Below are 7632 nucleotides of genomic sequence, written 5' to 3'. Positions count from 1 at the left end.
TATAATCATGGAGATATTCCAACTTTATTCTTTAAAACACAAAATTGCTTCACCATAAAAAGGGTGGTAGTGGGGGTCTCAAATACTCTTAAAATCAAAATCAATGTCATATTCTATAATAGCTCATTGGAATTGAAATTAGTGTGTGTGTGTGTGTGTGTAGCGGTGGGGCATATGTTTGCTTATCTTATAATATGAATGGACATGAAATTGCAAGTTGATAAATGAGTAATACAGATGTTGTGCTATATTTAGTGCAATCACATCACATTGATAATTGATATAATCAGGAGCCTTCAATTATTGCCCACCAATGATGTCCATCAATTTATTGGCCAGAAACTATTTTCAGGCATTATATTCAAGTGTCTTGTTTTATTTTTTTTTTTTTGTTTTTCTTTCTATTGAAATTAAATATAATTCAAGTTTACTTGGTGAAAATATTAACGAAATTACGGTTTTTATGCACAATTTGTTTAGCTTTTTTAGTACTTTGAAAGGTGACAGCATTTCATAAGATCTAAAAGAAAGGTGTTCAAGATTCTCCTTGCCGTCAAATCAAGTGGTATTTTTTACTAGTTGATTTTACTTTCTTATTTTGGTGTCATTCTCGTTGAAACTTTACCGGGAGAAGAAGACTTTTTTTCTGGGAGGAGGATTATGAGAAGGACCTCTACCTAATCATGGACCATAGATACCTAAGTGAAATTGATAGTGTGAGGATTTGGACTTATAAAAAGTTAGCTTCTTTCTACGTTTCTAATGTTTACTTGTAGGCTACTCGTATATCATGGGACAAGAAAGAAACCACTTAGGTAATGAAAAGTTGATATGGAGAAATGTGGCCCTATCGCATGCACAACTTTTAGTTTGGTTTGTCTAGCTGAGCAAACTAAACACCAAAGAGAGACTCTTTAAATTTGATTTTCTTGGAATCATAGAGGAGCTTTGTGTCTTGTCAAAGGAGGAACCCGAAACAATAGACCATATCATTTTTAGTTGCATAATTTTTGTAGCATATGGTATTATAGATGCAGTTGTTGGAATCTCATATTTTGTTTGCCTAAGGATCAAATATTTACTTCGTCATGGATGGACACGAATAAAGTAATTTTTGAAAAATCCAACTGTGGTAGAGAAAAAAAAAACTCATTCTTTAGTTAAAGAGTCACTTCTTTTATGAATTAAAAAAGTTTTTAACTAATTAAATATTACAGTGCGTAGTACAATACCTTTTTCAACTTTATTTGCATGGACAGGTAAATTTTTCTTATGAATGATTTGAGTTTCAAAAAATCGCTACAGCAATTTATATATATATTTTTTTTACATTATGATGTATGATTACAATTAAAGACATTAATACGCTTATTTTTATGCACCGAATTTGATAATGTTTGTGACATAACATTGGAAATAAGTAAATAAATAAATACTATGATTAAAATTAACAAGGATAGTGATAGATAACGACAGAAAGGTGTTTTGAGGCAATTATGAAAGGTGTTTGAGAGTATTAGCAATTATGAATCTATTTTTGCTTTTTAATCCTCTCTCTCATGAACCTCAAAGTTTTACATTCGAGTACAATGCCTAGTAGATATGCACCCTTATTCTTAATCATGTATTTGAATAATTATGTGAACGTGACATCTCTTATGTTTCAACAAAATCTATGGACGAGAGAGATTTGTTTGAAAGAAAAGGAAAATGAACTCCATTTTTTACTTAAAGATCTAAAACATGTAGTAATATAATTAGTTTTAGTTAATAACACAATAACTTCATGATCAAAGGATTATAAATTTATTTCACCAAGAACCATTATGAACTCAGAATTAGATGTATATGAAAGTAGGGTTGACAAATTTTAATAGTGTGATACAAAAATCCGACACGAACACATACAAAGTTAATGTTTTTGAATTCTTATCTTGATAGTGTTAGAAAGGAAAATATGTAAATAAGGAAAATAGGTAAGCAAGGAAAAAAAATTAATTAGGGAATGAGTATTATGGCAAATCTTGCCAATTTTCTGTAACTCTTGGCCTATTTAAAGGAGGCGTACCTATTGTATTTCTCAGAACAAGTTGAATGAATAATACTCATATCTTTCAACATGGTACCAGAGCAAAGGCTAATAACAAAATCATCATAGCCTAATACATTTCCCGACCAAGAAGACGGTTATTTTCAACTTGCAACATGTCAGACGATGAAGAGAAACCAAATATGGAGGAGACACGATTAAAGATGAGTAAGAATGTTACTCTAGCCGTTAAACTCAACGGGATGAATTATCCCCTATGGAAACGGCTGATGAGAGTAGCCATCGTGGGAAGACGAGCAAATAGGTATATCACCGGTACACCGCAGCCGCCGGAATCTGGAATGAAGGGGTACACAGAATGAGAGGAAGCCGATATGACAGTGTTCTCATGGATAATTGACAACGTCGAAACAGAAATTGTTGACGACTTTGCACATCACCAAACCGCGCAAGCTCTGTGGGAGAGCCTACAAACTACATTCGAAAGTACTGCAGATCCATATCTGTTGTACGATCTAGAGGAAAAGGCAGGCCGAATCGTGCAAGGGGAACATGGGCTAGAAACATATTGGCGACATCTCCACGGAATCTCGGTCGAAATCGATGCCAACATTAACCTGTGGATTGCTGCGACAAAGGGATTAGCCAACTTCGAACGTATGTAGCAACAAGACGGCTGTTCAAATTCCTAACAGGCTTGAATGCAAGATATGACGGGATCCGAAGGGATATTCTCAAGGAAACCCCGTTGCCCTCAGCCGAGACCGCATACGGTCTGGTAAAATGAGAAGCTACGCGGTTGAAAATCATGCCGGCAGCAGACATCGATCTCCAGACCGGCGCAATCAACGATGGATCAACATCGGGCCAAGTCGGACACGGGTTCGCCGTCAGAAACCAGCCACAACCGCGACCAAAACAGCCACCACCACGAACCGCCGCGCAACAGCCCAATCGCCAAGGCGGTTTCAAACCCGACAAATCAAAATTTTGGTGCTCTCATTGCGGAAAACAAAGACATACTCGAGATACATGTTTCCTCCTCGTTGGATTTCTGGAATGGTGGGATGAAAATCAAAAGGCTAAAGCTCGATTAGCCATCGGAGTCGAAGATGGAGGCGGATTATTTCTGCAAGGAGCAGGGAATAGGGAGAGGACTAACACCCGTGGGAGAGCAGGAGATACCGGTGCTCAACCGGGTGGAGGCGGCAGGCCCGGCGAGGCAGCCTTCGCGGAGAAGAAAGGAGGCGGGTCATATGGAGGTAACGGATTGGGGTTGAGAAACCCCGATCCCCAATTTGATTTTCAGAATAAACCCCAAAGCATGAGTAATTTAATTTCTGGTCCTTATAGTTCAGAATATATGCAATATGACCCGGGAAAATTACAGTTAGGACCCCAGAAAAACTATATTCCACATTTGACCCCAAAACTGTCTGAAAGTTCCGTCTTAAGCCCAAATCGTTTTGCACCCTTGGAAAATATACCTATTGCATGCATTGCCCAAAGTTAAATTGACCCTAACGAGAGTGAGTGGATTTTTTATTGTGGGGCAACTGATACTATGACCTACGATCTGAAAGATTTTTGTGAATTTAATGGGGCAACTAAAAGCCAAATTCAAACTGCCGATGGAGAGTTGACCGCTGTGGGTGGGAGTGGAACCATTGAAATATCCCCAACCCTGAAGCTTACAAATTGCCTCTATGTGCCCAAATTATCTCATAAACTTATGTCTATCAGCCACGTGACGAAAGAATTAAACTGTACGTTACTTATGGGGTAAATCAGAAGGGCTATCGATGCTATCACCCGGGGTCTAGGAAGGTTATAACAACCATGAATTGTAATTTTCTAGAAAGTGAATACTTCTATCACACCCAACCTCGGGGTCAGGGGGAGAGTGCTGTTCAGGGGGAGTGTGATAAAATTGGACCCCTCAGTTTTCCGATGCCACATCTAAGTATCTCGAACGTGGAACCAACAGAACAAGCTAGTGTCACTGCCGAGTCAGTCACATCTGCTGTAGAGCCTCCTCAACCGCCTACGCCTGAATCGAGTCCTCCTCCAGTGATATCCGAGGTAATTCCTGAAACTAGCTCAGATAATACAGTTATTACTCCTGACACTTTTGGTGTAGACGAGAATGAGAATGCAGCAATTGATGGTGATACCGGCCGCTATATACTCCCCAACAGAACTACTCGTGGGGTCCCGGCTAAGAGATACAGTCCTGAGAGGATTAGTAGAAGCCGATATTCTATGGCGAATCTGGCTAAAGCAAATCTAACAGAGATGGCTAGGGCGTTTGAAGCAGCACTTTACGAAGAAGAAGAAATCCCATATACGGCCGAGGAGGCTATGAAAATTGCTCACTGGCGAGAAGCAATGCTAGTAGAAATGCTGGCTCTGATGAAGAACAATACATGGGAAGTATGTCTTAAACCTGATGGAGTTCGAACTGTGGGATGCAGATGGGTCTTCACTATCAAACGGAGGCCAGATGGGTCGATTGAAAGGTATAAGGCGAGACTTGTGGCCAAAGGATACACTCAGACTTATGGAGTTGATTATGCTGAAACATTCTCACTGGAAGCAAAAATGAGTACTATTCGAGTGCTCTTCTCAATAGCGGCAGTCAGGGAATAGCCACTACATCAGTTCGACGTGACAAACGCATTCTTACATGGGGAACTGAAGAAGCTCATTTACATGGAGCCACCACCTGGATTTGTTGGAGATTTCGAAGGAGGAAAGATTTGCAAACTAAAACGAACACTATATGGGCTAAAGCAGTCACCTAGAGCTTGGTTTGGGAGATTCTCTGAGGCAATGAAGAAGTATGGGTATGAACAAAGCAACTCTGATCATACATTATTCTTGAAGAAAAGAGAAGGAAAGATTACATGCCTCATCATCTATGTAGATGACATGATTCTCACGGGAGATGATGAAGAGGAAATAAGCAAGCTAAGGAAGAATTTGTTTGCAGAGTTTGAAATGAAGGACTTGGGATTACTAAAGTACTTTCTGGGTATAGAAGTGCTAAGGTCAAAGAAGGGGATCTTCATCAGTCAGAGGAAATATGTACTTGACTTGTTAACCGAGACAGGACTACTGGACTGTAAGCCAGCAGATACTCCTATGGTTCAGAATCATGGTCTGCGGATAGTTGAAGGAGCTGAAGCCACTCACCGCACGAGATATCAACGTTTAGTTGGGAAATTGATATACCTATCCCACACTAGACCCGACATAGCTTATGCAGTTGGAGTAGTTAGTCAGTTTATGCATGCACCTCAAGTAGCTCACTGGGAAGCAACACTGAGGATTGTTCGATATTTGAAAGGGACAGCGAACCATGGGATTCTATTCGAGAATCATGGACATTTAGAGATTCATGGATTCACGGATGCTGATTGGGCAAGGAACCCAAATGACAGAAAATCAACTGCTGGATATTTTACCTTTGTGGGAGGAAATCTTGTCACGTGGAGAAGCAAAAAACAGAAAGTGGTAGCCTTGTCAAGTGCAGAAGCTGAATTTCAAGGGATTAAGAGTGGGTTGACTGAGATTCTGTGGCTGAGGAAATTGATGACCGAGTTGAACTTAAACTCACAGAAGTCATGTAAGTTGTTCTGTGATAATAAGGCGGCAATCAGTATATCTGAAAATCCAGTTCAGCATGATCGGACAAAACATGTCGAGGTGGATCGACATTTCATCAAGGACAATATAGAGGCCAAGACGGTAGAACTTCCTTTTGTGAGATCTGAAGATCAGTTGGCGGATATACTCACGAAAGCTGTCGATGCAAGAAGCTTCCATGAGGTATTGGGCAAGTTAAGTATCGGTAATCCCATTACTTAACTTGAGGGGGAGTGTTAGAAAGGAAAATATATAAGTAAGGAAAATAGGTAAGCAAGGAAAAAAAATTAATTAGGGAATGAGTATTATGGCAAATCTTGCCAATTTTATGTAACCATTGGCCTATTTAAAGGAGGCGTACCTATTGTAATTCTCAGAACAAGTTGAATGAATAATACTCATATCTTTCAACAGATAGTATGATACAAAAATTTGACACAAATTCACACAAAGTTAATGATTTTGAGTTCTTATCTGATCGATCCAATAATATTCCAATAATTCCTGGTTGGTTCGGATAAATAATATTTTTATTTTTATTATTTTAAATAATATTATACTTTAATTTTATTATTTAGATTTAAATTCTGATAAAAAATTTTAATTGTGTAATATCGGATTTTGTCACGTAATATCAAGTTTTAATCATGTTATATCAGGTTTGGGTTGTTATCGTGTCATATCAACTAGAACCCGATGATTTCGATTTGGGTTTGGGTTAGTCCTTATTGGGTTGGACTGATATTGGGTTGACCCGAAAACGACCCAACACGCACGAATTATCAGCTATGTAAGCACTAACTAAAAAATCAAATAAAAAAAAAGACAAAGAGTTACTTTTTAGGTCTTGTGAATTGTGTTATATAGGATAGTTTTGTGAGATTGGTCTGAGCAATGAAAGATGGAAAAAGTCAGGGACCATGCCATTGTGATTTATGAATACTGATGATAATTTGGGTCGTTTTTTCAAATAATCATTTTGGTTATGAATTACATGAATAACTAAATGCTAGTACTAATAATTAATCTTGTAGCCATGGATCAGTGGAGCCATCTTCTTTTCCCCCAACTCATGAACATAGTAGATAATACTACTATAGTCTATAAATTATGATGCATCAGTGTAACGTATTGAAAGAATCATACTACAAATTGGTTATTTGGATATAGGATCTTGTTGAATTCTAGGATTAAATGGCAATATAATGCATCCATGTAAATCATTGAAAGAGTCATACTGCAATCTGCCAAAACACAAAAACTATTCTCCATATAATAGCTTCAAATGATAAAATACTCCATGAAGATAGCATCATCAATCACTATTCACTAACAGCCTTAAACAAGATTAGCCATTGATAAGAAGAAACATTAGTAGTGTCCCACTTGATGAGACGACAACGGATGTCAAGTAGCTGCCCCGCCCCGACCTCTAGGCCCACGTGGGCGAGCGGGCTACGACCCGAAACAAAAACCTTGTTGTTTTTTACTGAATAAAAGGGAGACATTATCTTCATTAAGAAAATACCAAAGCAAAATGACAAACCTGTCAAATTCACCTTCCTCTGCCAATTCTTGGCTTGTGACATCAAGACTTGATCAATATTTGCAATGTCAAACTGAAATTACAGTAAAATACTATCAATGCATGTATAAAGAAAAAATATCAAGTGTGACTTGGTCAGTAGAAAGAGATATGAGGAAAAGCCAAAATTGAAGAGGAGTAAAATATGGCCTATGGAGGATGTCACGGAAGTCACCAACATTGACAGTTAATTATAGATATTTATAAATAAATCTACATGATGTTGATACCATATATCTTAAATAAAAGGTGGAGTGGTTTTAAATTTGCTACAGTCAGATTGACACATAAAAGCGTTAGATTTGCAAGATTATATCACATGATTAAATATAAGGAGTATCATGTTTGA

The sequence above is a fragment of the Salvia splendens genome, chromosome 17, assembly GCF_004379255.2.
Source record: "Salvia splendens isolate huo1 chromosome 17, SspV2, whole genome shotgun sequence".
Lineage (NCBI taxonomy): Eukaryota > Viridiplantae > Streptophyta > Magnoliopsida > Lamiales > Lamiaceae > Salvia > Salvia splendens.
Note: the sequence above shows the minus strand (reverse complement) of the source record.